A 25737-nucleotide genomic window follows, 5' to 3' on the forward strand; every position below is an offset into this window, starting at 1 on the left:
GCCGTCACCTGTTTTCACATTTCCCAGGCTTTGGCTGTATGGAAAACAGCTGTCAGTGGATTGGTAAGCACTGACACATCATTGTCTCAGCAGTGTTTTCATTGGTGCATTCGATTGGATCAAATAATTACATGTTTAGAGGAGGAAAATGTACCATATTTCCCTCTGAAATGGAATGAAGCAGTAGCATAAAACAGCATGAAGTGGAGACAGGAAGCGAAGGACTAGCCATTTACATTGCTCCACCTTAACAGACAGCCTGCATGATCGGAAAAGCAGAGACAGGCTGCTGGTTTTTTTCAACCCTCTGTCTCCACTGAAGAAGCTGCAACGCCGCTTGGTGTCTGTAGAGAGAAGTCAAAAAGCTTACAGCACCTGGTATTCCCAGGCGGTCTCCCATCCAAGTACTAACCAGGCCCGACCCTGCTTAGCTTCCGAGATCGGACGAGATCGGGCGTGTTCAGAGTGGTATGGCCGTAAGCCACACGTGCACCCCGAAAAAGGCCTTTTGAAGATGCCCTCAGATGGCGTTTCATTGTTTTGCCTTGGAGTGCAGGTAGGGTACGTCCAGAAATAAAGCAAATCCTGTTACCAGGATGAAAAATGAGCCTTCATAGCAAGCTCTGCCGTCACCTGTTTTCACATTTCCCAGGCTTTGGCTGTATGGAAAACAGCTGTCAGTGGATTGGTAAGCACTGACACATCATTGTCTCAGCAGTGTTTTCATTGATGCATTCGATTGGATCAAATAATTACATGTTTAGAGGAGGAAAATGTACCATATTTCCCTCTGAAATGGAATGAAGCAGTAGCATAAAACAGCATGAAGTGGAGACAGGAAGCGAAGGACTAGCCATTTACATTGCTCCACCTTAACAGACAGCCTGCATGATCGGAAAAGCAGAGACAGGCTGCTGGTTTTTTTCAACCCTCTGTCTCCACTGAAGAAGCTGCAGCGCCGCTTGGTGTCTGTAGAGAGAAGTCAAAAAGCTTACAGCACCTGGTATTCCCAGGCGGTCTCCCATCCAAGTACTAACCAGGCCCGACCCTGCTTAGCTTCCGAGATCGGACGAGATCGGGCGTGTTCAGAGTGGTATGGCCGTAAGCCACACGTGCACCCCGAAAAAGGCCTTTTGAAGATGCCCTCAGATGGCGTTTCATTGTTTTGCCTTGGAGTGCAGGTAGGGTACGTCCAGAAATAAAGCAAATCCTGTTACCAGGATGAAAAATGAGCCTTCATAGCAAGCTCTGCCGTCACCTGTTTTCACATTTCCCAGGCTTTGGCTGTATGGAAAACAGCTGTCAGTGGATTGGTAAGCACTGACACATCATTGTCTCAGCAGTGTTTTCATTGATGCATTCGATTGGATCAAATAATTACATGTTTAGAGGAGGAAAATGTACCATATTTCCCTCTGAAATGGAATGAAGCAGTAGCATAAAACAGCATGAAGTGGAGACAGGAAGCGAAGGACTAGCCATTTACATTGCTCCACCTTAACAGACAGCCTGCATGATCGGAAAAGCAGAGACAGGCTGCTGGTTTTTTTCAACCCTCTGTCTCCACTGAAGAAGCTGCAGCGCCGCTTGGTGTCTGTAGAGAGAAGTCAAAAAGCTTACAGCACCTGGTATTCCCAGGCGGTCTCCCATCCAAGTACTAACCAGGCCCGACCCTGCTTAGCTTCCGAGATCGGACGAGATCGGGCGTGTTCAGAGTGGTATGGCCGTAAGCCACACGTGCACCCCGAAAAAGGCCTTTTGAAGATGCCCTCAGATGGCGTTTCATTGTTTTGCCTTGGAGTGCAGGTAGGGTACGTCCAGAAATAAAGCAAATCCTGTTACCAGGATGAAAAATGAGCCTTCATAGCAAGCTCTGCCGTCACCTGTTTTCACATTTCCCAGGCTTTGGCTGTATGGAAAACAGCTGTCAGTGGATTGGTAAGCACTGACACATCATTGTCTCAGCAGTGTTTTCATTGATGCATTCGATTGGATCAAATAATTACATGTTTAGAGGAGGAAAATGTACCATATTTCCCTCTGAAATGGAATGAAGCAGTAGCATAAAACAGCATGAAGTGGAGACAGGAAGCGAAGGACTAGCCATTTACATTGCTCCACCTTAACAGACAGCCTGCATGATCGGAAAAGCAGAGACAGGCTGCTGGTTTTTTTCAACCCTCTGTCTCCACTGAAGAAGCTGCAGCGCCGCCTGGTGTCTGTAGAGAGAAGTCAAAAAGCTTACAGCACCTGGTATTCCCAGGCGGTCTCCCATCCAAGTACTAACCAGGCCCGACCCTGCTTAGCTTCCGAGATCGGACGAGATCGGGCGTGTTCAGAGTGGTATGGCCGTAAGCCACACGTGCACCCCGAAAAAGGCCTTTTGAAGATGCCCTCAGATGGCGTTTCATTGTTTTGCCTTGGAGTGCAGGTAGGGTACGTCCAGAAATAAAGCAAATCCTGTTACCAGGATGAAAAATGAGCCTTCATAGCAAGCTCTGCCGTCACCTGTTTTCACATTTCCCAGGCTTTGGCTGTATGGAAAACAGCTGTCAGTGGATTGGTAAGCACTGACACATCATTGTCTCAGCAGTGTTTTCATTGATGCATTCGATTGGATCAAATAATTACATGTTTAGAGGAGGAAAATGTACCATATTTCCCTCTGAAATGGAATGAAGCAGTAGCATAAAACAGCATGAAGTGGAGACAGGAAGCGAAGGACTAGCCATTTACATTGCTCCACCTTAACAGACAGCCTGCATGATCGGAAAAGCAGAGACAGGCTGCTGGTTTTTTTCAACCCTCTGTCTCCACTGAAGAAGCTGCAGCGCCGCCTGGTGTCTGTAGAGAGAAGTCAAAAAGCTTACAGCACCTGGTATTCCCAGGCGGTCTCCCATCCAAGTACTAACCAGGCCCGACCCTGCTTAGCTTCCGAGATCGGACGAGATCGGGCGTGTTCAGAGTGGTATGGCCGTAAGCCACACGTGCACCCCGAAAAAGGCCTTTTAAAGATGCCCTCAGATGGCGTTTCATTGTTTTGCCTTGGAGTGCAGGTAGGGTACGTCCAGAAATAAAGCAAATCCTGTTACCAGGATGAAAAATGAGCCTTCATAGCAAGCTCTGCCGTCACCTGTTTTCACATTTCCCAGGCTTTGGCTGTATGGAAAACAGCTGTCAGTGGATTGGTAAGCACTGACACATCATTGTCTCAGCAGTGTTTTCATTGATGCATTCGATTGGATCAAATAATTACATGTTTAGAGGAGGAAAATGTACCATATTTCCCTCTGAAATGGAATGAAGCAGTAGCATAAAACAGCATGAAGTGGAGACAGGAAGCGAAGGACTAGCCATTTACATTGCTCCACCTTAACAGACAGCCTGCATGATCGGAAAAGCAGAGACAGGCTGCTGGTTTTTTTCAACCCTCTGTCTCCACAGAAGAAGCTGCAGCGCCGCCTGGTGTCTGTAGAGAGAAGTCAAAAAGCTTACAGCACCTGGTATTCCCAGGCGGTCTCCCATCCAAGTACTAACCAGGCCCGACCCTGCTTAGCTTCCGAGATCGGACGAGATCGGGCGTGTTCAGAGTGGTATGGCCGTAAGCCACACGTGCACCCCGAAAAAGGCCTTTTAAAGATGCCCTCAGATGGCGTTTCATTGTTTTGCCTTGGAGTGCAGGTAGGGTACGTCCAGAAATAAAGCAAATCCTGTTACCAGGATGAAAAATGAGCCTTCATAGCAAGCTCTGCCGTCACCTGTTTTCACATTTCCCAGGCTTTGGCTGTATGGAAAACAGCTGTCAGTGGATTGGTAAGCACTGACACATCATTGTCTCAGCAGTGTTTTCATTGATGCATTCGATTGGATCAAATAATTACATGTTTAGAGGAGGAAAATGTACCATATTTCCCTCTGAAATGGAATGAAGCAGTAGCATAAAACAGCATGAAGTGGAGACAGGAAGCGAAGGACTAGCCATTTACATTGCTCCACCTTAACAGACAGCCTGCATGATCGGAAAAGCAGAGACAGGCTGCTGGTTTTTTTCAACCCTCTGTCTCCACTGAAGAAGCTGCAGCGCCGCCTGGTGTCTGTAGAGAGAAGTCAAAAAGCTTACAGCACCTGGTATTCCCAGGCGGTCTCCCATCCAAGTACTAACCAGGCCCGACCCTGCTTAGCTTCCGAGATCGGACGAGATCGGGCGTGTTCAGAGTGGTATGGCCGTAAGCCACACGTGCACCCCGAAAAAGGCCTTTTAAAGATGCCCTCAGATGGCGTTTCATTGTTTTGCCTTGGAGTGCAGGTAGGGTACGTCCAGAAATAAAGCAAATCCTGTTACCAGGATGAAAAATGAGCCTTCATAGCAAGCTCTGCCGTCACCTGTTTTCACATTTCCCAGGCTTTGGCTGTATGGAAAACAGCTGTCAGTGGATTGGTAAGCACTGACACATCATTGTCTCAGCAGTGTTTTCATTGATGCATTCGATTGGATCAAATAATTACATGTTTAGAGGAGGAAAATGTACCATATTTCCCTCTGAAATGGAATGAAGCAGTAGCATAAAAAAGCATGAAGTGGAGACAGGAAGCGAAGGACTAGCCATTTACATTGCTCCACCTTAACAGACAGCCTGCATGATCGGAAAAGCAGAGACAGGCTGCTGGTTTTTTTCAACCCTCTGTCTCCACTGAAGAAGCTGCAGCGCCGCCTGGTGTCTGTAGAGAGAAGTCAAAAAGCTTACAGCACCTGGTATTCCCAGGCGGTCTCCCATCCAAGTACTAACCAGGCCCGACCCTGCTTAGCTTCCGAGATCGGACGAGATCAGGCGTGTTCAGAGTGGTATGGCCGTAAGCCACACGTGCACCCCGAAAAAGGCCTTTTAAAGATGCCCTCAGATGGCGTTTCATTGTTTTGCCTTGGAGTGCAGGTAGGGTACGTCCAGAAATAAAGCAAATCCTGTTACCAGGATGAAAAATGAGCCTTCATAGCAAGCTCTGCCGTCACCTGTTTTCACATTTCCCAGGCTTTGGCTGTATGGAAAACAGCTGTCAGTGGATTGGTAAGCACTGACACATCATTGTCTCAGCAGTGTTTTCATTGATGCATTCGATTTTCATTGATGCATTCGATTGGATCAAATAATTACATGTTTAGAGGAGGAAAATGTACCATATTTCCCTCTGAAATGGAAATGAAGCAGTAGCATAAAACAGCATGAAGTGGAGACAGGAAGCGAAGGACTAGCCATTTACATTGCTCCACCTTAACAGACAGCCTGCATGATCGGAAAAGCAGAGACAGGCTGCTGGTTTTTTTCAACCCTCTGTCTCCACTGAAGAAGCTGCAGCGCCGCCTGGTGTCTGTAGAGAGAAGTCAAAAAGCTTACAGCACCTGGTATTCCCAGGCGGTCTCCCATCCAAGTACTAACCAGGCCCGACCCTGCTTAGCTTCCGAGATCGGACGAGATCGGGCGTGTTCAGAGTGGTATGGCCGTAAGCCACACGTGCACCCCGAAAAAGGCCTTTTAAAGATGCCCTCAGATGGCGTTTCATTGTTTTGCCTTGGAGTGCAGGTAGGGTACGTCCAGAAATAAAGCAAATCCTGTTACCAGGATGAAAAATGAGCCTTCATAGCAAGCTCTGCCGTCACCTGTTTTCACATTTCCCAGGCTTTGGCTGTATGGAAAACAGCTGTCAGTGGATTGGTAAGCACTGACACATCATTGTCTCAGCAGTGTTTTCATTGATGCATTCGATTGGATCAAATAATTACATGTTTAGAGGAGGAAAATGTACCATATTTCCCTCTGAAATGGAATGAAGCAGTAGCATAAAACAGCATGAAGTGGAGACAGGAAGCGAAGGACTAGCCATTTACATTGCTCCACCTTAACAGACAGCCTGCATGATCGGAAAAGCAGAGACAGGCTGCTGGTTTTTTTCAACCCTCTGTCTCCACTGAAGAAGCTGCAGCGCCGCCTGGTGTCTGTAGAGAGAAGTCAAAAAGCTTACAGCACCTGGTATTCCCAGGCGGTCTCCCATCCAAGTACTAACCAGGCCCGACCCTGCTTAGCTTCCGAGATTGGGCGTGTTCAGAGTGGTATGGCCGTAAGCCACACGTGCACCCCGAAAAAGGCCTTTTAAAGATGCCCTCAGATGGCGTTTCATTGTTTTGCCTTGGAGTGCAGGTAGGGTACGTCCAGAAATAAAGCAAATCCTGTTACCAGGATGAAAAATGAGCCTTCATAGCAAGCTCTGCCGTCACCTGTTTTCACATTTCCCAGGCTTTGGCTGTATGGAAAACAGCTGTCAGTGGATTGGTAAGCACTGACACATCATTGTCTCAGCAGTGTTTTCATTGATGCATTCGATTGGATCAAATAATTACATGTTTAGAGGAGGAAAATGTACCATATTTCCCTCTGAAATGGAATGAAGCAGTAGCATAAAACAGCATGAAGTGGAGACAGGAAGCGAAGGACTAGCCATTTACATTGCTCCACCTTAACAGACAGCCTGCATGATCGGAAAAGCAGAGACAGGCTGCTGGTTTTTTTCAACCCTCTGTCTCCACTGAAGAAGCTGCAGCGCCGCCTGGTGTCTGTAGAGAGAAGTCAAAAAGCTTACAGCACCTGGTATTCCCAGGCGGTCTCCCATCCAAGTACTAACCAGGCCCGACCCTGCTTAGCTTCCGAGATTGGGCGTGTTCAGAGTGGTATGGCCGTAAGCCACACGTGCACCCCGAAAAAGGCCTTTTAAAGATGCCCTCAGATGGCGTTTCATTGTTTTGCCTTGGAGTGCAGGTAGGGTACGTCCAGAAATAAAGCAAATCCTGTTACCAGGATGAAAAATGAGCCTTCATAGCAAGCTCTGCCGTCACCTGTTTTCACATTTCCCAGGCTTTGGCTGTATGGAAAACAGCTGTCAGTGGATTGGTAAGCACTGACACATCATTGTCTCAGCAGTGTTTTCATTGATGCATTCGATTGGATCAAATAATTACATGTTTAGAGGAGGAAAATGTACCATATTTCCCTCTGAAATGGAATGAAGCAGTAGCATAAAAAAGCATGAAGTGGAGACAGGAAGCGAAGGACTAGCCATTTACATTGCTCCACCTTAACAGACAGCCTGCATGATCGGAAAAGCAGAGACAGGCTGCTGGTTTTTTTCAACCCTCTGTCTCCACTGAAGAAGCTGCAGCGCCGCCTGGTGTCTGTAGAGAGAAGTCAAAAAGCTTACAGCACCTGGTATTCCCAGGCGGTCTCCCATCCAAGTACTAACCAGGCCCGACCCTGCTTAGCTTCCGAGATCGGACGAGATCGGGCGTGTTCAGAGTGGTATGGCCGTAAGCCACACGTGCACCCCGAAAAAGGCCTTTTGAAGATGCCCTCAGATGGCGTTTCATTGTTTTGCCTTGGAGTGCAGGTAGGGTACGTCCAGAAATAAAGCAAATCCTGTTACCAGGATGAAAAATGAGCCTTCATAGCAAGCTCTGCCGTCACCTGTTTTCACATTTCCCAGGCTTTGGCTGTATGGAAAACAGCTGTCAGTGGATTGGTAAGCACTGACACATCATTGTCTCAGCAGTGTTTTCATTGATGCATTCGATTGGATCAAATAATTACATGTTTAGAGGAGGAAAATGTACCATATTTCCCTCTGAAATGGAATGAAGCAGTAGCATAAAACAGCATGAAGTGGAGACAGGAAGCGAAGGACTAGCCATTTACATTGCTCCACCTTAACAGACAGCCTGCATGATCGGAAAAGCAGAGACAGGCTGCTGGTTTTTTTCAACCCTCTGTCTCCACTGAAGAAGCTGCAGCGCCGCCTGGTGTCTGTAGAGAGAAGTCAAAAAGCTTACAGCACCTGGTATTCCCAGGCGGTCTCCCATCCAAGTACTAACCAGGCCCGACCCTGCTTAGCTTCCGAGATCGGACGAGATCGGGCGTGTTCAGAGTGGTATGGCCGTAAGCCACACGTGCACCCCGAAAAAGGCCTTTTGAAGATGCCCTCAGATGGCGTTTCATTGTTTTGCCTTGGAGTGCAGGTAGGGCACGTCCAGAAATAAAGCAAATCCTGTTACCAGGATGAAAAATGAGCCTTCATAGCAAGCTCTGCCGTCACCTGTTTTCACATTTCCCAGGCTTTGGCTGTATGGAAAACAGCTGTCAGTGGATTGGTAAGCACTGACACATCATTGTCTCAGCAGTCTTTTCATTGATGCATTCGATTGGATCAAATAATTACATGTTTAGAGGAGGAAAATGTACCATATTTCCCTCTGAAATGGAATGAAGCAGTAGCATAAAACAGCATGAAGTGGAGACAGGAAGCGAAGGACTAGCCATTTACATTGCTCCACCTTAACAGACAGCCTGCATGATCGGAAAAGCAGAGACAGGCTGCTGGTTTTTTTCAACCCTCTGTCTCCACTGAAGAAGCTGCAGCGCCGCCTGGTGTCTGTAGAGAGAAGTCAAAAAGCTTACAGCACCTGGTATTCCCAGGCGGTCTCCCATCCAAGTACTAACCAGGCCCGACCCTGCTTAGCTTCCGAGATCGGGCGTGTTCAGAGTGGTATGGCCATAAGCCACACGTGCACCCCGAAAAAGGCCTTTTGAAGATGCCCTCAGATGGCGTTTCAGTGTTTTGCCTTGGAGTGCAGGTAGGGTACGTCCAGAAATAAAGCAAATCCTGTTACCAGGATGAAAAATGAGCCTTCATAGCAAGCTCTGCCGTCACCTGTTTTCACATTTCCCAGGCTTTGGCTGTATGGAAAACAGCTGTCAGTGGATTGGTAAGCACTGACACATCATTGTCTCAGCAGTGTTTTCATTGATGCATTCGATTGGATCAAATAATTACATGTTTAGAGGAGGAAAATGTACCATATTTCCCTCTGAAATGGAATGAAGCAGTAGCATAAAACAGCATGAAGTGGAGACAGGAAGCGAAGGACTAGCCATTTACATTGCTCCACCTTAACAGACAGCCTGCATGATCGGAAAAGCAGAGACAGGCTGCTGGTTTTTTTCAACCCTCTGTCTCCACTGAAGAAGCTGCAGCGCCGCCTGGTGTCTGTAGAGAGAAGTCAAAAAGCTTACAGCACCTGGTATTCCCAGGCGGTCTCCCATCCAAGTACTAACCAGGCCCGACCCTGCTTAGCTTCCGAGATCGGACGAGATCTGGTGTGTTCAGAGTGGTATGGCCGTAAGCCACACGCGCACCCCGAAAAAGGCCTTTTAAAGATGCCCTCAGATGGCGTTTCATTGTTTTGCCTTGGAGTGCAGGTAGGGTACGTCCAGAAATAAAGCAAATCCTGTTACCAGGATGAAAAATGAGCCTTCATAGCAAGCTCTGCCGTCACCTGTTTTCACATTTCCCAGGCTTTGGCTGTATGGAAAACAGCTGTCAGTGGATTGGTAAGCACTGACACATCATTGTCTCAGCAGTGTTTTCATTGATGCATTCGATTGGATCAAATAATTACATGTTTAGAGGAGGAAAATGTACCATATTTCCCTCTGAAATGGAATGAAGCAGTAGCATAAAACAGCATGAAGTGGAGACAGGAAGCGAAGGACTAGCCATTTACATTGCTCCACCTTAACAGACAGCCGGCATGATCGGAAAAGCAGAGACAGGCTGCTGGTTTTTTTCAACCCTCTGTCTCCACTGAAGAAGCTGCAGCGCCGCCTGGTGTCTGTAGAGAGAAGTCAAAAAGCTTACAGCACCTGGTATTCCCAGGCGGTCTCCCATCCAAGTACTAACCAGGCCCAACCCTGCTTAGCTTCCGAGATCGGACGAGATCGGGCGTGTTCAGAGTGGTATGGCCGTAAGCCACACGTGCACCCCGAAAAAGGCCTTTTGAAGATGCCCTCAGATGGCGTTTCATTGTTTTGCCTTGGAGTGCAGGTAGGGCACGTCCAGAAATAAAGCAAATCCTGTTACCAGGATGAAAAATGAGCCTTCATAGCAAGCTCTGCCGTCACCTGTTTTCACATTTCCCAGGCTTTGGCTGTATGGAAAACAGCTGTCAGTGGATTGGTAAGCACTGACACATCATTGTCTCAGCAGTGTTTTCATTGATGCATTCGATTGGATCAAATAATTACATGTTTAGAGGAGGAAAATGTACCATATTTCCCTCTGAAATGGAATGAAGCAGTAGCATAAAACAGCATGAAGTGGAGACAGGAAGCGAAGGACTAGCCATTTACATTGCTCCACCTTAACAGACAGCCTGCATGATCGGAAAAGCAGAGACAGGCTGCTGGTTTTTTTCAACCCTCTGTCTCCACTGAAGAAGCTGCAGCGCCGCCTGGTGTCTGTAGAGAGAAGTCAAAAAGCTTACAGCACCTGGTATTCCCAGGCGGTCTCCCATCCAAGTACTAACCAGGCCCGACCCTGCTTAGCTTCCGAGATCGGACGAGATCTGGTGTGTTCAGAGTGGTATGGCCGTAAGCCACACGCGCACCCCGAAAAAGGCCTTTTAAAGATGCCCTCAGATGGCGTTTCATTGTTTTGCCTTGGAGTGCAGGTAGGGTACGTCCAGAAATAAAGCAAATCCTGTTACCAGGATGAAAAATGAGCCTTCATAGCAAGCTCTGCCGTCACCTGTTTTCACATTTCCCAGGCTTTGGCTGTATGGAAAACAGCTGTCAGTGGATTGGTAAGCACTGACACATCATTGTCTCAGCAGTGTTTTCATTGATGCATTCGATTGGATCAAATAATTACATGTTTAGAGGAGGAAAATGTACCATATTTCCCTCTGAAATGGAATGAAGCAGTAGCATAAAACAGCATGAAGTGGAGACAGGAAGCGAAGGACTAGCCATTTACATTGCTCCACCTTAACAGACAGCCTGCATGATCGGAAAAGCAGAGACAGGCTGCTGGTTTTTTTCAACCCTCTGTCTCCACTGAAGAAGCTGCAGCGCCGCCTGGTGTCTGTAGAGAGAAGTCAAAAAGCTTACAGCACCTGGTATTCCCAGGCGGTCTCCCATCCAAGTACTAACCAGGCCCGACCCTGCTTAGCTTCCGAGATCGGACGAGATCGGGCGTGTTCAGAGTGGTATGGCCGTAAGCCACACGTGCACCCCGAAAAAGGCCTTTTGAAGATGCCCTCAGATGGCGTTTCATTGTTTTGCCTTGGAGTACGTCCAGAAATAAAGCAAATCCTGTTACCAGGATGAAAAATGAGCCTTCATAGCAAGCTCTGCCGTCACCTGTTTTCACATTTCCCAGGCTTTGGCTGTATGGAAAACAGCTGTCAGTGGATTGGTAAGCACTGACACATCATTGTCTCAGCAGTGTTTTCATTGATGCATTCGATTGGATCAAATAATTACATGTTTAGAGGAGGAAAATGTACCATATTTCCCTCTGAAATGGAATGAAGCAGTAGCATAAAACAGCATGAAGTGGAGACAGGAAGCGAAGGACTAGCCATTTACATTGCTCCACCTTAACAGACAGCCTGCATGATCGGAAAAGCAGAGACAGGCTGCTGGTTTTTTTCAACCCTCTGTCTCCACTGAAGAAGCTGCAGCGCCGCCTGGTGTCTGTAGAGAGAAGTCAAAAAGCTTACAGCACCTGGTATTCCCAGGCGGTCTCCCATCCAAGTACTAACCAGGCCCGACCCTGCTTAGCTTCCGAGATCGGACGAGATCGGGCGTGTTCAGAGTGGTATGGCCGTAAGCCACACGTGCACCCCGAAAAAGGCCTTTTGAAGATGCCCTCAGATGGCGTTTCATTGTTTTGCCTTGGAGTGCAGGTAGGGCACGTCCAGAAATAAAGCAAATCCTGTTACCAGGATGAAAAATGAGCCTTCATAGCAAGCTCTGCCGTCACCTGTTTTCACATTTCCCAGGCTTTGGCTGTATGGAAAACAGCTGTCAGTGGATTGGTAAGCACTGACACATCATTGTCTCAGCAGTGTTTTCATTGATGCATTCGATTGGATCAAATAATTACATGTTTAGAGGAGGAAAATGTACCATATTTCCCTCTGAAATGGAATGAAGCAGTAGCATAAAACAGCATGAAGTGGAGACAGGAAGCGAAGGACTAGCCATTTACATTGCTCCACCTTAACAGACAGCCTGCATGATCGGAAAAGCAGAGACAGGCTGCTGGTTTTTTTCAACCCTCTGTCTCCACTGAAGAAGCTGCAGCGCCGCCTGGTGTCTGTAGAGAGAAGTCAAAAAGCTTACAGCACCTGGTATTCCCAGGCGGTCTCCCATCCAAGTACTAACCAGGCCCGACCCTGCTTAGCTTCCGAGATCGGACGAGATCGGGCGTGTTCAGAGTGGTATGGCCGTAAGCCACACGTGCACCCCGAAAAAGGCCTTTTGAAGATGCCCTCAGATGGCGTTTCATTGTTTTGCCTTGGAGTGCAGGTAGGGCACGTCCAGAAATAAAGCAAATCCTGTTACCAGGATGAAAAATGAGCCTTCATAGCAAGCTCTGCCGTCACCTGTTTTCACATTTCCCAGGCTTTGGCTGTATGGAAAACAGCTGTCAGTGGATTGGTAAGCACTGACACATCATTGTCTCAGCAGTGTTTTCATTGATGCATTCGATTGGATCAAATAATTACATGTTTAGAGGAGGAAAATGTACCATATTTCCCTCTGAAATGGAATGAAGCAGTAGCATAAAACAGCATGAAGTGGAGACAGGAAGCGAAGGACTAGCCATTTACATTGCTCCACCTTAACAGACAGCCTGCATGATCGGAAAAGCAGAGACAGGCTGCTGGTTTTTTTCAACCCTCTGTCTCCACTGAAGAAGCTGCAGCGCCGCCTGGTGTCTGTAGAGAGAAGTCAAAAAGCTTACAGCACCTGGTATTCCCAGGCGGTCTCCCATCCAAGTACTAACCAGGCCCGACCCTGCTTAGCTTCCGAGATTGGGCGTGTTCAGAGTGGTATGGCCGTAAGCCACACGTGCACCCCGAAAAAGGCCTTTTAAAGATGCCCTCAGATGGCGTTTCATTGTTTTGCCTTGGAGTGCAGGTAGGGTACGTCCAGAAATAAAGCAAATCCTGTTACCAGGATGAAAAATGAGCCTTCATAGCAAGCTCTGCCGTCACCTGTTTTCACATTTCCCAGGCTTTGGCTGTATGGAAAACAGCTGTCAGTGGATTGGTAAGCACTGACACATCATTGTCTCAGCAGTGTTTTCATTGATGCATTCGATTGGATCAAATAATTACATGTTTAGAGGAGGAAAATGTACCATATTTCCCTCTGAAATGGAATGAAGCAGTAGCATAAAACAGCATGAAGTGGAGACAGGAAGCGAAGGACTAGCCATTTACATTGCTCCACCTTAACAGACAGCCTGCATGATCGGAAAAGCAGAGACAGGCTGCTGGTTTTTTTCAACCCTCTGTCTCCACTGAAGAAGCTGCAGCGCCGCCTGGTGTCTGTAGAGAGAAGTCAAAAAGCTTACAGCACCTGGTATTCCCAGGCGGTCTCCCATCCAAGTACTAGCCAGGCCCGACCCTGCTTAGCTTCCGAGATTGGGCGTGTTCAGAGTGGTATGGCCGTAAGCCACACGTGCACCCCGAAAAAGGCCTTTTAAAGATGCCCTCAGATGGCGTTTCATTGTTTTGCCTTGGAGTGCAGGTAGGGTACGTCCAGAAATAAAGCAAATCCTGTTACCAGGATGAAAAATGAGCCTTCATAGCAAGCTCTGCCGTCACCTGTTTTCACATTTCCCAGGCTTTGGCTGTATGGAAAACAGCTGTCAGTGGATTGGTAAGCACTGACACATCATTGTCTCAGCAGTGTTTTCATTGATGCATTCGATTGGATCAAATAATTACATGTTTAGAGGAGGAAAATGTACCATATTTCCCTCTGAAATGGAATGAAGCAGTAGCATAAAAAAGCATGAAGTGGAGACAGGAAGCGAAGGACTAGCCATTTACATTGCTCCACCTTAACAGACAGCCTGCATGATCGGAAAAGCAGAGACAGGCTGCTGGTTTTTTTCAACCCTCTGTCTCCACTGAAGAAGCTGCAGCGCCGCCTGGTGTCTGTAGAGAGAAGTCAAAAAGCTTACAGCACCTGGTATTCCCAGGCGGTCTCCCATCCAAGTACTAACCAGGCCCGACCCTGCTTAGCTTCCGAGATCGGACGAGATCGGGCGTGTTCAGAGTGGTATGGCCGTAAGCCACACGTGCACCCCGAAAAAGGCCTTTTGAAGATGCCCTCAGATGGCGTTTCATTGTTTTGCCTTGGAGTGCAGGTAGGGTACGTCCAGAAATAAAGCAAATCCTGTTACCAGGATGAAAAATGAGCCTTCATAGCAAGCTCTGCCGTCACCTGTTTTCACATTTCCCAGGCTTTGGCTGTATGGAAAACAGCTGTCAGTGGATTGGTAAGCACTGACACATCATTGTCTCAGCAGTGTTTTCATTGATGCATTCGATTGGATCAAATAATTACATGTTTAGAGGAGGAAAATGTACCATATTTCCCTCTGAAATGGAATGAAGCAGTAGCATAAAACAGCATGAAGTGGAGACAGGAAGCGAAGGACTAGCCATTTACATTGCTCCACCTTAACAGACAGCCTGCATGATCGGAAAAGCAGAGACAGGCTGCTGGTTTTTTTCAACCCTCTGTCTCCACTGAAGAAGCTGCAGCGCCGCCTGGTGTCTGTAGAGAGAAGTCAAAAAGCTTACAGCACCTGGTATTCCCAGGCGGTCTCCCATCCAAGTACTAACCAGGCCCGACCCTGCTTAGCTTCCGAGATCGGACGAGATCGGGCGTGTTCAGAGTGGTATGGCCGTAAGCCACACGTGCACCCCGAAAAAGGCCTTTTGAAGATGCCCTCAGATGGCGTTTCATTGTTTTGCCTTGGAGTGCAGGTAGGGCACGTCCAGAAATAAAGCAAATCCTGTTACCAGGATGAAAAATGAGCCTTCATAGCAAGCTCTGCCGTCACCTGTTTTCACATTTCCCAGGCTTTGGCTGTATGGAAAACAGCTGTCAGTGGATTGGTAAGCACTGACACATCATTGTCTCAGCAGTCTTTTCATTGATGCATTCGATTGGATCAAATAATTACATGTTTAGAGGAGGAAAATGTACCATATTTCCCTCTGAAATGGAATGAAGCAGTAGCATAAAACAGCATGAAGTGGAGACAGGAAGCGAAGGACTAGCCATTTACATTGCTCCACCTTAACAGACAGCCTGCATGATCGGAAAAGCAGAGACAGGCTGCTGGTTTTTTTCAACCCTCTGTCTCCACTGAAGAAGCTGCAGCGCCGCCTGGTGTCTGTAGAGAGAAGTCAAAAAGCTTACAGCACCTGGTATTCCCAGGCGGTCTCCCATCCAAGTACTAACCAGGCCCGACCCTGCTTAGCTTCCGAGATCGGGCGTGTTCAGAGTGGTATGGCCGTAAGCCACACGTGCACCCCGAAAAAGGCCTTTTGAAGATGCCCTCAGATGGCGTTTCAGTGTTTTGCCTTGGAGTGCAGGTAGGGTACGTCCAGAAATAAAGCAAATCCTGTTACCAGGATGAAAAATGAGCCTTCATAGCAAGCTCTGCCGTCACCTGTTTTCACATTTCCCAGGCTTTGGCTGTATGGAAAACAGCTGTCAGTGGATTGGTAAGCACTGACACATCATTGTCTCAGCAGTGTTTTCATTGATGCATTCGATTGGATCAAATAATTACATGTTTAGAGGAGGAAAATGTACCATATTTCCCTCTGAAATGGAAATGAAGCAGTAGCATAAAACAGCATGAAGTGGAGACAGGAAGCGAAGGACTAGCCATTTACATTGCTCCACCTTAACAGACAGCCTGCATGATCGGAAAAGCAGAGACAGGCTGCTGGTTTTTTTCAACCCTCTGTCTCCACTGAAGAAGCTGCAGCGCCGCCTGGTGTCTGTAGAGAGAAGTCAAAAAGCTTACAGCACCTGGTATTCCCAGGCGGTCTCCCATCCAAGTACTAACCAGGCCCGACCCTGCTTAGCTTCCGAGATCGGACGAGATTGGGCGTGTTCAGAGTGGTATGGCCGTAAGCCACACGTGCACCCCGAAAAAGGCCTTTTAAAGATGCCCTCAGATGGCGTTTCATTGTTTTGCCTTGGAGTGCAGGTAGGGTACGTCCAGAAATAAAGCAAATCCTGTTACCAGGATGAAAAATGAGCCTTCATAGCAAGCTCTGCCGTCACCTGTTTTCACATTTCCCAGGCTTTGGCTGTATGGAAAACAGCTGTCAGTGGATTGGTAAGCACTGACACATCATTGTCTCAGCAGTGTTTTCATTGATGCATTCGATTGGATCAAATAATTACATGTTTAGAGGAGGAAAATGTACCATATTTCCCTCTGAAATGGAATGAAGCAGTAGCATAAAACAGCATGAAGTGGAGACAGGAAGCGAAGGACTAGCCATTTACATTGCTCCACCTTAACAGACAGCCTGCATGATCGGAAAAGCAGAGACAGGCTGCTGGTTTTTTTCAACCCTCTGTCTCCACTGAAGAAGCTGCAGCGCCGCCTGGTGTCTGTAGAGAGAAGTCAAAAAGCTTACAGCACCTGGTATTCCCAGGCGGTCTCCCATCCAAGTACTAACCAGGCCCGACCCTGCTTAGCTTCCGAGATCGGACGAGATCTGGTGTGTTCAGAGTGGTATGGCCGTAAGCCACACGCGCACCCCGAAAAAGGCCTTTTAAAGATGCCCTCAGATGGCGTTTCATTGTTTTGCCTTGGAGTGCAGGTAGGGTACGTCCAGAAATAAAGCAAATCCTGTTACCAGGATGAAAAATGAGCCTTCATAGCAAGCTCTGCCGTCACCTGTTTTCACATTTCCCAGGCTTTGGCTGTATGGAAAACAGCTGTCAGTGGATTGGTAAGCACTGACACATCATTGTCTCAGCAGTGTTTTCATTGATGCATTCGATTGGATCAAATAATTACATGTTTAGAGGAGGAAAATGTACCATATTTCCCTCTGAAATGGAATGAAGCAGTAGCATAAAACAGCATGAAGTGGAGACAGGAAGCGAAGGACTAGCCATTTACATTGCTCCACCTTAACAGACAGCCGGCATGATCGGAAAAGCAGAGACAGGCTGCTGGTTTTTTTCAACCCTCTGTCTCCACTGAAGAAGCTGCAGCGCCGCCTGGTGTCTGTAGAGAGAAGTCAAAAAGCTTACAGCACCTGGTATTCCCAGGCGGTCTCCCATCCAAGTACTAACCAGGCCCAACCCTGCTTAGCTTCCGAGATCGGACGAGATCGGGCGTGTTCAGAGTGGTATGGCCGTAAGCCACACGTGCACCCCGAAAAAGGCCTTTTGAAGATGCCCTCAGATGGCGTTTCATTGTTTTGCCTTGGAGTGCAGGTAGGGCACGTCCAGAAATAAAGCAAATCCTGTTACCAGGATGAAAAATGAGCCTTCATAGCAAGCTCTGCCGTCACCTGTTTTCACATTTCCCAGGCTTTGGCTGTATGGAAAACAGCTGTCAGTGGATTGGTAAGCACTGACCTCAGCAGTGTTTTCATTGATGCATTCGATTGGATCAAATAATTACATGTTTAGAGGAGGAAAATGTACCATATTTCCCTCTGAAATGGAAGGAAGCAGTAGCATAAAACAGCATGAAGTGGAGACAGGAAGCGAAGGACTAGCCATTTACATTGCTCCACCTTAACAGACAGCCTGCATGATCGGAAAAGCAGAGACAGGCTGCTGGTTTTTTTCAACCCTCTGTCTCCACTGAAGAAGCTGCAGCGCCGCCTGGTGTCTGTAGAGAGAAGTCAAAAAGCTTACAGCACCTGGTATTCCCAGGCGGTCTCCCATCCAAGTACTAACCAGGCCCGACCCTGCTTAGCTTCCGAGATCGGACGAGATCGGGCGTGTTCAGAGTGGTATGGCCGTAAGCCACACGTGCACCCCGAAAAAGGCCTTTTGAAGATGCCCTCAGATGGCGTTTCATTGTTTTGCCTTGGAGTGCAGGTAGGGCACGTCCAGAAATAAAGCAAATCCTGTTACCAGGATGAAAAATGAGCCTTCATAGCAAGCTCTGCCGTCACCTGTTTTCACATTTCCCAGGCTTTGGCTGTATGGAAAACAGCTGTCAGTGGATTGGTAAGCACTGACACATCATTGTCTCAGCAGTGTTTTCATTGATGCATTCGATTGGATCAAATAATTACATGTTTAGAGGAGGAAAATGTACCATATTTCCCTCTGAAATGGAATGAAGCAGTAGCATAAAACAGCATGAAGTGGAGACAGGAAGCGAAGGACTAGCCATTTACATTGCTCCACCTTAACAGACAGCCTGCATGATCGGAAAAGCAGAGACAGGCTGCTGGTTTTTTTCAACCCTCTGTCTCCACTGAAGAAGCTGCAGCGCCGCCTGGTGTCTGTAGAGAGAAGTCAAAAAGCTTACAGCACCTGGTATTCCCAGGCGGTCTCCCATCCAAGTACTAACCAGGCCCAACCCTGCTTAGCTTCCGAGATCGGACGAGATCGGGCGTGTTCAGAGTGGTATGGCCGTAAGCCACACGTGCACCCCGAAAAAGGCCTTTTGAAGATGCCCTCAGATGGCGTTTCATTGTTTTGCCTTGGAGTGCAGGTAGGGCACGTCCAGAAATAAAGCAAATCCTGTTACCAGGATGAAAAATGAGCCTTCATAGCAAGCTCTGCCGTCACCTGTTTTCACATTTCCCAGGCTTTGGCTGTATGGAAAACAGCTGTCAGTGGATTGGTAAGCACTGACACATCATTGTCTCAGCAGTGTTTTCATTGATGCATTCGATTGGATCAAATAATTACATGTTTAGAGGAGGAAAATGTACCATATTTCCCTCTGAAATGGAATGAAGCAGTAGCATAAAACAGCATGAAGTGGAGACAGGAAGCGAAGGACTAGCCATTTACATTGCTCCACCTTAACAGACAGCCTGCATGATCGGAAAAGCAGAGACAGGCTGCTGGTTTTTTTCAACCCTCTGTCTCCACTGAAGAAGCTGCAGCGCCGCCTGGTGTCTGTAGAGAGAAGTCAAAAAGCTTACAGCACCTGGTATTCCCAGGCGGTCTCCCATCCAAGTACTAACCAGGCCCGACCCTGCTTAGCTTCCGAGATCGGACGAGATCGGGCGTGTTCAGAGTGGTATGGCCGTAAGCCACACGTGCACCCCGAAAAAGGCCTTTTGAAGATGCCCTCAGATGGCGTTTCATTGTTTTGCCTTGGAGTGCAGGTAGGGTACGTCCAGAAATAAAGCAAATCCTGTTACCAGGATGAAAAATGAGCCTTCATAGCAAGCTCTGCCGTCACCTGTTTTCACATTTCCCAGGCTTTGGCTGTATGGAAAACAGCTGTCAGTGGATTGGTAAGCACTGACACATCATTGTCTCAGCAGTGTTTTCATTGATGCATTCGATTGGATCAAATAATTACATGTTTAGAGGAGGAAAATGTACCATATTTCCCTCTGAAATGGAATGAAGCAGTAGCATAAAACAGCATGAAGTGGAGACAGGAAGCGAAGGACTAGCCATTTACATTGCTCCACCTTAACAGACAGCCTGCATGATCGGAAAAGCAGAGACAGGCTGCTGGTTTTTTTCAACCCTCTGTCTCCACTGAAGAAGCTGCAGCGCCGCCTGGTGTCTGTAGAGAGAAGTCAAAAAGCTTACAGCACCTGGTATTCCCAGGCGGTCTCCCATCCAAGTACTAACCAGGCCCGACCCTGCTTAGCTTCCGAGATCGGACGAGATCGGGCGTGTTCAGAGTGGTATGGCCGTAAGCCACACGTGCACCCCGAAAAAGGCCTTTTGAAGATGCCCTCAGATGGCGTTTCATTGTTTTGCCTTGGAGTGCAGGTAGGGTACGTCCAGAAATAAAGCAAATCCTGTTACCAGGATGAAAAATGAGCCTTCATAGCAAGCTCTGCCGTCACCTGTTTTCACATTTCCCAGGCTTTGGCTGTATGGAAAACAGCTGTCAGTGGATTGGTAAGCACTGACACATCATTGTCTCAGCAGTGTTTTCATTGATGCATTCGATTGGATCAAATAATTACATGTTTAGAGGAGGAAAATGTACCATATTTCCCTCTGAAATGGAATGAAGCAGTAGCATAAAACAGCATGAAGTGGAGACAGGAAGCGAAGGACTAGCCATTTACATTGCTCCACCTTAACAGACAGCCTGCATGATCGGAAAAGCAGAGACAGGCTGCTGGTTTTTTTCAACCCTCTGTCTCCACTGAAGAAGCTGCAGCGCCGCCTGGTGTCTGTAGAGAGAAGTCAAAAAGCTTACAGCACCTGGTATTCCCAGGCGGTCTCCCATCCAAGTACTAACCAGGCCCGACCCTGCTTAGCTTCCGAGATCGGACGAGATCGGGCGTGTTCAGAGTGGTATGGCCGTAAGCCACACGTGCACCCCGAAAAAGGCCTTTTGAAGATGCCCTCAGATGGCGTTTCATTGTTTTGCCTTGGAGTGCAGGTAGGGCACGTCCAGAAATAAAGCAAATCCTGTTACGAGGATGAAAAATGAGCCTTCATAGCAAGCTCTGCCGTCACCTGTTTTCACATTTCCCAGGCTTTGGCTGTATGGAAAACAGCTGTCAGTGGATTGGTAAGCACTGACACATCATTGTCTCAGCAGTGTTTTCATTGATGCATTCGATTGGATCAAATAATTACATGTTTAGAGGAGGAAAATGTACCATATTTCCCTCTGAAATGGAATGAAGCAGTAGCATAAAACAGCATGAAGTGGAGACAGGAAGCGAAGGACTAGCCATTTACATTGCTCCACCTTAACAGACAGCCTGCATGATCGGAAAAGCAGAGACAGGCTGCTGGTTTTTTTCAACCCTCTGTCTCCACTGAAGAAGCTGCAGCGCCGCCTGGTGTCTGTAGAGAGAAGTCAAAAAGCTTACAGCACCTGGTATTCCCAGGCGGTCTCCCATCCAAGTACTAACCAGGCCCGACCCTGCTTAGCTTCCGAGATCGGACGAGATCGGGCGTGTTCAGAGTGGTATGGCCGTAAGCCACACGTGCACCCCGAAAAAGGCCTTTTGAAGATGCCCTCAGATGGCGTTTCATTGTTTTGCCTTGGAGTGCAGGTAGGGCACGTCCAGAAATAAAGCAAATCCTGTTACCAGGATGAAAAATGAGCCTTCATAGCAAGCTCTGCCGTCACCTGTTTTCACATTTCCCAGGCTTTGGCTGTATGGAAAACAGCTGTCAGTGGATTGGTAAGCACTGACACATCATTGTCTCAGCAGTGTTTTCATTGATGCATTCGATTGGATCAAATAATTACATGTTTAGAGGAGGAAAATGTACCATATTTCCCTCTGAAATGGAATGAAGCAGTAGCATAAAACAGCATGAAGTGGAGACAGGAAGCGAAGGACTAGCCATTTACATTGCTCCACCTTAACAGACAGCCTGCATGATCGGAAAAGCAGAGACAGGCTGCTGGTTTTTTTCAACCCTCTGTCTCCACTGAAGAAGCTGCAGCGCCGCCTGGTGTCTGTAGAGAGAAGTCAAAAAGCTTACAGCACCTGGTATTCCCAGGCGGTCTCCCATCCAAGTACTAACCAGGCCCGACCCTGCTTAGCTTCCGAGATCGGACGAGATCGGGCTTGTTCAGAGTGGTATGGCCGTAAGCCACACGTGCACCCCGAAAAAGGCCTTTTGAAGATGCCCTCAGATGGCGTTTCATTGTTTTGCCTTGGAGTGCAGGTAGGGCACGTCCAGAAATAAAGCAAATCCTGTTACCAGGATGAAAAATGAGCCTTCATAGCAAGCTCTGCCGTCACCTGTTTTCACATTTCCCAGGCTTTGGCTGTATGGAAAACAGCTGTCAGTGGATTGGTAAGCACTGACACATCATTGTCTCAGCAGTGTTTTCATTGATGCATTCGATTGGATCAAATAATTACATGTTTAGAGGAGGAAAATGTACCATATTTCCCTCTGAAATGGAATGAAGCAGTAGCATAAAACAGCATGAAGTGGAGACAGGAAGCGAAGGACTAGCCATTTACATTGCTCCACCTTAACAGACAGCCTGCATGATCGGAAAAGCAGAGACAGGCTGCTGGTTTTTTTCAACCCTCTGTCTCCACTGAAGAAGCTGCAGCGCCGCCTGGTGTCTGTAGAGAGAAGTCAAAAAGCTTACAGCACCTGGTATTCCCAGGCGGTCTCCCATCCAAGTACTAACCAGGCCCGACCCTGCTTAGCTTCCGAGATCGGACGAGATCGGGCGTGTTCAGAGTGGTATGGCCGTAAGCCACACGTGCACCCCGAAAAAGGCCTTTTGAAGATGCCCTCAGATGGCGTTTCATTGTTTTGCCTTGGAGTGCAGGTAGGGCACGTCCAGAAATAAAGCAAATCCTGTTACCAGGATGAAAAATGAGCCTTCATAGCAAGCTCTGCCGTCACCTGTTTTCACATTTCCCAGGCTTTGGCTGTATGGAAAACAGCTGTCAGTGGATTGGTAAGCACTGACACATCATTGTCTCAGCAGTGTTTTCATTGATGCATTCGATTGGATCAAATAATTACATGTTTAGAGGAGGAAAATGTACCATATTTCCCTCTGAAATGGAATGAAGCAGTAGCATAAAACAGCATGAAGTGGAGACAGGAAGCGAAGGACTAGCCATTTACATTGCTCCACCTTAACAGACAGCCTGCATGATCGGAAAAGCAGAGACAGGCTGCTGGTTTTTTTCAACCCTCTGTCTCCACTGAAGAAGCTGCAGCGCCGCCTGGTGTCTGTAGAGAGAAGTCAAAAAGCTTACAGCACCTGGTATTCCCAGGCGGTCTCCCATCCAAGTACTAACCAGGCCCGACCCTGCTTAGCTTCCGAGATCGGACGAGATCGGGCGTGTTCAGAGTGGTATGGCCGTAAGCCACACGTGCACCCCGAAAAAGGCCTTTTGAAGATGCCCTCAGATGGCGTTTCATTGTTTTGCCTTGGAGTGCAGGTAGGGCACGTCCAGAAATAAAGCAAATCCTGTTACCAGGATGAAAAATGAGCCTTCATAGCAAGCTCTGCCGTCACCTGTTTTCACATTTCCCAGGCTTTGGCTGTATGGAAAACAGCTGTCAGTGGATTGGTAAGCACTGACACATCATTGTCTCAGCAGTGTTTTCATTGATGCATTCGATTGGATCAAATAATTACATGTTTAGAGGAGGAAAATGTACCATATTTCCCTCTGAAATGGAATGAAGCAGTAGCATAAAACAGCATGAAGTGGAGACAGGAAGCGAAGGACTAGCCATTTACATTGCTCCACCTTAACAGACAGCCTGCATGATCGGAAAAGCAGAGACAGGCTGCTGGTTTTTTTCAACCCTCTGTCTCCACTGAAGAAGCTGCAGCGCCGCCTGGTGTCTGTAGAGAGAAGTGAAAAAGCTTACAGCACCTGGTATTCCCAGGCGGTCTCCCATCCAAGTACTAACCAGGCCCGACCCTGCTTAGCTTCCGAGATCGGACGAGATCGGGCGTGTTCAGAGTGGTATGGCCGTAAGCCACACGTGCACCCCGAAAAAGGCCTTTTGAAGATGCCCTCAGATGGCGTTTCATTGTTTTGCCTTGGAGTGCAGGTAGGGTACGTCCAGAAATAAAGCAAATCCTGTTACCAGGATGAAAAATGAGCCTTCATAGCAAGCTCTGCCGTCACCTGTTTTCACATTTCCCAGGCTTTGGCTGTATGGAAAACAGCTGTCAGTGGATTGGTAAGCACTGACACATCATTGTCTCAGCAGTGTTTTCATTGATGCATTCGATTGGATCAAATAATTACATGTTTAGAGGAGGAAAATGTACCATATTTCCCTCTGAAATGGAATGAAGCAGTAGCATAAAACAGCATGAAGTGGAGACAGGAAGCGAAGGACTAGCCATTTACATTGCTCCACCTTAACAGACAGCCTGCATGATCGGAAAAGCAGAGACAGGCTGCTAGTTTTTTTCAACCCTCTGTCTCCACTGAAGAAGCTGCAGCGCCGCCTGGTGTCTGTAGAGAGAAGTCAAAAAGCTTACAGCACCTGGTATTCCCAGGCGGTCTCCCATCCAAGTACTAACCAGGCCCGACCCTGCTTAGCTTCCGAGATCGGACGAGATCGGGCGTGTTCAGAGTGGTATGGCCGTAAGCCACACGTGCACCCCGAAAAAGGCCTTTTGAAGATGCCCTCAGATGGCGTTTCATTGTTTTGCCTTGGAGTGCAGGTAGGGTACGTCCAGAAATAAAGCAAATCCTGTTACCAGGATGAAAAATGAGCCTTCATAGCAAGCTCTGCCGTCACCTGTTTTCACATTTCCCAGGCTTTGGCTGTATGGAAAACAGCTGTCAGTGGATTGGTAAGCACTGACACATCATTGTCTCAGCAGTGTTTTCATTGATGCATTCGATTGGATCAAATAATTACATGTTTAGAGGAGGAAAATGTACCATATTTCCCTCTGAAATGGAATGAAGCAGTAGCATAAAACAGCATGAAGTGGAGACAGGAAGCGAAGGACTAGCCATTTACATTGCTCCACCTTAACAGACAGCCTGCATGATCGGAAAAGCAGAGACAGGCTGCTGGTTTTTTTCAACCCTCTGTCTCCACTGAAGAAGCTGCAGCGCCGCCTGGTGTCTGTAGAGAGAAGTGAAAAAGCTTACAGCACCTGGTATTCCCAGGCGGTCTCCCATCCAAGTACTAACCAGGCCCGACCCTGCTTAGCTTCCGAGATCGGACGAGATCGGGCGTGTTCAGAGTGGTATGGCCGTAAGCCACACGTGCACCCCGAAAAAGGCCTTTTGAAGATGCCCTCAGATGGCGTTTCATTGTTTTGCCTTGGAGTGCAGGTAGGGCACGTCCAGAAATAAAGCAAATCCTGTTACCAGGATGAAAAATGAGCCTTCATAGCAAGCTCTGCCGTCACCTGTTTTCACATTTCCCAGGCTTTGGCTGTATGGAAAACAGCTGTCAGTGGATTGGTAAGCACTGACACATCATTGTCTCAGCAGTGTTTTCATTGATGCATTCGATTGGATCAAATAATTACATGTTTAGAGGAGGAAAATGTACCATATTTCCCTCTGAAATGGAATGAAGCAGTAGCATAAAACAGCATGAAGTGGAGACAGGAAGCGAAGGACTAGCCATTTACATTGCTCCACCTTAACAGACAGCCTGCATGATCGGAAAAGCAGAGACAGGCTGCTGGTTTTTTTCAACCCTCTGTCTCCACTGAAGAAGCTGCAGCGCCGCCTGGTGTCTGTAGAGAGAAGTCAAAAAGCTTACAGCACCTGGTATTCCCAGGCGGTCTCCCATCCAAGTACTAACCAGGCCCGACCCTGCTTAGCTTCCGAGATCGGACGAGATCGGGCGTGTTCAGAGTGGTATGGCCGTAAGCCACACGTGCACCCCGAAAAAGGCCTTTTGAAGATGCCCTCAGATGGCGTTTCATTGTTTTGCCTTGGAGTGCAGGTAGGGTACGTCCAGAAATAAAGCAAATCCTGTTACCAGGATGAAAAATGAGCCTTCATAGCAAGCTCTGCCGTCACCTGTTTTCACATTTCCCAGGCTTTGGCTGTATGGAAAACAGCTGTCAGTGGATTGGTAAGCACTGACACATCATTGTCTCAGCAGTGTTTTCATTGATGCATTCGATTGGATCAAATAATTACATGTTTAGAGGAGGAAAATGTACCATATTTCCCTCTGAAAT

At 47.7% G+C, this 25737-nt stretch overlaps 35 non-coding genes and 6 pseudogenes across 35 annotated transcripts; all 41 read right to left on the reverse strand.

Annotated features, from left to right (window-relative positions):
• Positions 1 to 363: 363 nt before the first annotated feature.
• LOC140996983 (5S ribosomal RNA) lies at positions 364 to 482 on the reverse strand. Its single transcript, XR_012178952.1, has one exon. It is a non-coding gene; the product is annotated as a 5S ribosomal RNA (ribosomal RNA).
• Positions 483 to 988: 506 nt separating this feature from the next.
• LOC140996984 (5S ribosomal RNA) lies at positions 989 to 1107 on the reverse strand. The gene has a single exon (XR_012178953.1). It is a non-coding gene; the product is annotated as a 5S ribosomal RNA (ribosomal RNA).
• Positions 1108 to 1613: 506 nt separating this feature from the next.
• On the reverse strand, positions 1614 to 1732 carry LOC140996986 (5S ribosomal RNA). Its single transcript, XR_012178954.1, has one exon. It is a non-coding gene; the product is annotated as a 5S ribosomal RNA (ribosomal RNA).
• Positions 1733 to 2238: 506 nt separating this feature from the next.
• LOC140996987 (5S ribosomal RNA) lies at positions 2239 to 2357 on the reverse strand. Its single transcript, XR_012178955.1, has one exon. It is a non-coding gene; the product is annotated as a 5S ribosomal RNA (ribosomal RNA).
• A 506-nt stretch (positions 2358 to 2863) lies between these two features.
• On the reverse strand, positions 2864 to 2982 carry LOC140996988 (5S ribosomal RNA). Its single transcript, XR_012178956.1, has one exon. It is a non-coding gene; the product is annotated as a 5S ribosomal RNA (ribosomal RNA).
• A 506-nt stretch (positions 2983 to 3488) lies between these two features.
• Positions 3489 to 3607, reverse strand: LOC140996989 (5S ribosomal RNA). Its single transcript, XR_012178957.1, has one exon. It is a non-coding gene; the product is annotated as a 5S ribosomal RNA (ribosomal RNA).
• Positions 3608 to 4113: 506 nt separating this feature from the next.
• Positions 4114 to 4232, reverse strand: LOC140996990 (5S ribosomal RNA). The gene has a single exon (XR_012178958.1). It is a non-coding gene; the product is annotated as a 5S ribosomal RNA (ribosomal RNA).
• A 506-nt stretch (positions 4233 to 4738) lies between these two features.
• LOC140997392 (5S ribosomal RNA) lies at positions 4739 to 4857 on the reverse strand. Its single transcript, XR_012179336.1, has one exon. It is a non-coding gene; the product is annotated as a 5S ribosomal RNA (ribosomal RNA).
• Positions 4858 to 5383: 526 nt separating this feature from the next.
• LOC140996991 (5S ribosomal RNA) lies at positions 5384 to 5502 on the reverse strand. The gene has a single exon (XR_012178959.1). It is a non-coding gene; the product is annotated as a 5S ribosomal RNA (ribosomal RNA).
• A 506-nt stretch (positions 5503 to 6008) lies between these two features.
• Positions 6009 to 6117, reverse strand: LOC140996888 (5S ribosomal RNA; annotated as a pseudogene).
• A 506-nt stretch (positions 6118 to 6623) lies between these two features.
• On the reverse strand, positions 6624 to 6732 carry LOC140996889 (5S ribosomal RNA; annotated as a pseudogene).
• A 506-nt stretch (positions 6733 to 7238) lies between these two features.
• LOC140996992 (5S ribosomal RNA) lies at positions 7239 to 7357 on the reverse strand. Its single transcript, XR_012178960.1, has one exon. It is a non-coding gene; the product is annotated as a 5S ribosomal RNA (ribosomal RNA).
• A 506-nt stretch (positions 7358 to 7863) lies between these two features.
• Positions 7864 to 7982, reverse strand: LOC140996994 (5S ribosomal RNA). The gene has a single exon (XR_012178962.1). It is a non-coding gene; the product is annotated as a 5S ribosomal RNA (ribosomal RNA).
• Positions 7983 to 8488: 506 nt separating this feature from the next.
• LOC140996876 (5S ribosomal RNA) lies at positions 8489 to 8597 on the reverse strand (annotated as a pseudogene).
• Positions 8598 to 9103: 506 nt separating this feature from the next.
• LOC140997397 (5S ribosomal RNA) lies at positions 9104 to 9222 on the reverse strand. Its single transcript, XR_012179340.1, has one exon. It is a non-coding gene; the product is annotated as a 5S ribosomal RNA (ribosomal RNA).
• Positions 9223 to 9728: 506 nt separating this feature from the next.
• Positions 9729 to 9847, reverse strand: LOC140997128 (5S ribosomal RNA). Its single transcript, XR_012179089.1, has one exon. It is a non-coding gene; the product is annotated as a 5S ribosomal RNA (ribosomal RNA).
• A 506-nt stretch (positions 9848 to 10353) lies between these two features.
• LOC140997398 (5S ribosomal RNA) lies at positions 10354 to 10472 on the reverse strand. The gene has a single exon (XR_012179341.1). It is a non-coding gene; the product is annotated as a 5S ribosomal RNA (ribosomal RNA).
• Positions 10473 to 10978: 506 nt separating this feature from the next.
• Positions 10979 to 11097, reverse strand: LOC140996995 (5S ribosomal RNA). The gene has a single exon (XR_012178963.1). It is a non-coding gene; the product is annotated as a 5S ribosomal RNA (ribosomal RNA).
• Positions 11098 to 11592: 495 nt separating this feature from the next.
• LOC140996996 (5S ribosomal RNA) lies at positions 11593 to 11711 on the reverse strand. Its single transcript, XR_012178964.1, has one exon. It is a non-coding gene; the product is annotated as a 5S ribosomal RNA (ribosomal RNA).
• A 506-nt stretch (positions 11712 to 12217) lies between these two features.
• Positions 12218 to 12336, reverse strand: LOC140996997 (5S ribosomal RNA). Its single transcript, XR_012178965.1, has one exon. It is a non-coding gene; the product is annotated as a 5S ribosomal RNA (ribosomal RNA).
• Positions 12337 to 12842: 506 nt separating this feature from the next.
• Positions 12843 to 12951, reverse strand: LOC140996890 (5S ribosomal RNA; annotated as a pseudogene).
• Positions 12952 to 13457: 506 nt separating this feature from the next.
• On the reverse strand, positions 13458 to 13566 carry LOC140996892 (5S ribosomal RNA; annotated as a pseudogene).
• Positions 13567 to 14072: 506 nt separating this feature from the next.
• LOC140996998 (5S ribosomal RNA) lies at positions 14073 to 14191 on the reverse strand. The gene has a single exon (XR_012178966.1). It is a non-coding gene; the product is annotated as a 5S ribosomal RNA (ribosomal RNA).
• Positions 14192 to 14697: 506 nt separating this feature from the next.
• Positions 14698 to 14816, reverse strand: LOC140996999 (5S ribosomal RNA). The gene has a single exon (XR_012178967.1). It is a non-coding gene; the product is annotated as a 5S ribosomal RNA (ribosomal RNA).
• A 506-nt stretch (positions 14817 to 15322) lies between these two features.
• Positions 15323 to 15431, reverse strand: LOC140996873 (5S ribosomal RNA; annotated as a pseudogene).
• Positions 15432 to 15938: 507 nt separating this feature from the next.
• Positions 15939 to 16057, reverse strand: LOC140996826 (5S ribosomal RNA). The gene has a single exon (XR_012178829.1). It is a non-coding gene; the product is annotated as a 5S ribosomal RNA (ribosomal RNA).
• Positions 16058 to 16563: 506 nt separating this feature from the next.
• LOC140997399 (5S ribosomal RNA) lies at positions 16564 to 16682 on the reverse strand. The gene has a single exon (XR_012179342.1). It is a non-coding gene; the product is annotated as a 5S ribosomal RNA (ribosomal RNA).
• A 506-nt stretch (positions 16683 to 17188) lies between these two features.
• LOC140997247 (5S ribosomal RNA) lies at positions 17189 to 17307 on the reverse strand. The gene has a single exon (XR_012179200.1). It is a non-coding gene; the product is annotated as a 5S ribosomal RNA (ribosomal RNA).
• A 496-nt stretch (positions 17308 to 17803) lies between these two features.
• Positions 17804 to 17922, reverse strand: LOC140997000 (5S ribosomal RNA). The gene has a single exon (XR_012178968.1). It is a non-coding gene; the product is annotated as a 5S ribosomal RNA (ribosomal RNA).
• Positions 17923 to 18428: 506 nt separating this feature from the next.
• Positions 18429 to 18547, reverse strand: LOC140997366 (5S ribosomal RNA). Its single transcript, XR_012179311.1, has one exon. It is a non-coding gene; the product is annotated as a 5S ribosomal RNA (ribosomal RNA).
• A 506-nt stretch (positions 18548 to 19053) lies between these two features.
• LOC140997002 (5S ribosomal RNA) lies at positions 19054 to 19172 on the reverse strand. Its single transcript, XR_012178969.1, has one exon. It is a non-coding gene; the product is annotated as a 5S ribosomal RNA (ribosomal RNA).
• A 506-nt stretch (positions 19173 to 19678) lies between these two features.
• Positions 19679 to 19797, reverse strand: LOC140997003 (5S ribosomal RNA). The gene has a single exon (XR_012178970.1). It is a non-coding gene; the product is annotated as a 5S ribosomal RNA (ribosomal RNA).
• A 506-nt stretch (positions 19798 to 20303) lies between these two features.
• Positions 20304 to 20422, reverse strand: LOC140997004 (5S ribosomal RNA). Its single transcript, XR_012178971.1, has one exon. It is a non-coding gene; the product is annotated as a 5S ribosomal RNA (ribosomal RNA).
• A 506-nt stretch (positions 20423 to 20928) lies between these two features.
• On the reverse strand, positions 20929 to 21047 carry LOC140997006 (5S ribosomal RNA). The gene has a single exon (XR_012178973.1). It is a non-coding gene; the product is annotated as a 5S ribosomal RNA (ribosomal RNA).
• Positions 21048 to 21553: 506 nt separating this feature from the next.
• On the reverse strand, positions 21554 to 21672 carry LOC140997406 (5S ribosomal RNA). The gene has a single exon (XR_012179349.1). It is a non-coding gene; the product is annotated as a 5S ribosomal RNA (ribosomal RNA).
• A 506-nt stretch (positions 21673 to 22178) lies between these two features.
• On the reverse strand, positions 22179 to 22297 carry LOC140997007 (5S ribosomal RNA). The gene has a single exon (XR_012178974.1). It is a non-coding gene; the product is annotated as a 5S ribosomal RNA (ribosomal RNA).
• Positions 22298 to 22803: 506 nt separating this feature from the next.
• Positions 22804 to 22922, reverse strand: LOC140997008 (5S ribosomal RNA). Its single transcript, XR_012178975.1, has one exon. It is a non-coding gene; the product is annotated as a 5S ribosomal RNA (ribosomal RNA).
• A 506-nt stretch (positions 22923 to 23428) lies between these two features.
• LOC140997009 (5S ribosomal RNA) lies at positions 23429 to 23547 on the reverse strand. The gene has a single exon (XR_012178976.1). It is a non-coding gene; the product is annotated as a 5S ribosomal RNA (ribosomal RNA).
• Positions 23548 to 24053: 506 nt separating this feature from the next.
• On the reverse strand, positions 24054 to 24172 carry LOC140997010 (5S ribosomal RNA). The gene has a single exon (XR_012178977.1). It is a non-coding gene; the product is annotated as a 5S ribosomal RNA (ribosomal RNA).
• Positions 24173 to 24678: 506 nt separating this feature from the next.
• Positions 24679 to 24797, reverse strand: LOC140997012 (5S ribosomal RNA). Its single transcript, XR_012178979.1, has one exon. It is a non-coding gene; the product is annotated as a 5S ribosomal RNA (ribosomal RNA).
• Positions 24798 to 25303: 506 nt separating this feature from the next.
• On the reverse strand, positions 25304 to 25422 carry LOC140997013 (5S ribosomal RNA). The gene has a single exon (XR_012178980.1). It is a non-coding gene; the product is annotated as a 5S ribosomal RNA (ribosomal RNA).
• Between the last annotated feature and the right edge of the window lie 315 nt (positions 25423 to 25737).

Source organism: Pagrus major, chromosome 5, assembly GCF_040436345.1.
Source record: "Pagrus major chromosome 5, Pma_NU_1.0".
Classification (NCBI taxonomy): Eukaryota; Metazoa; Chordata; class Actinopteri; order Spariformes; family Sparidae; genus Pagrus; species Pagrus major.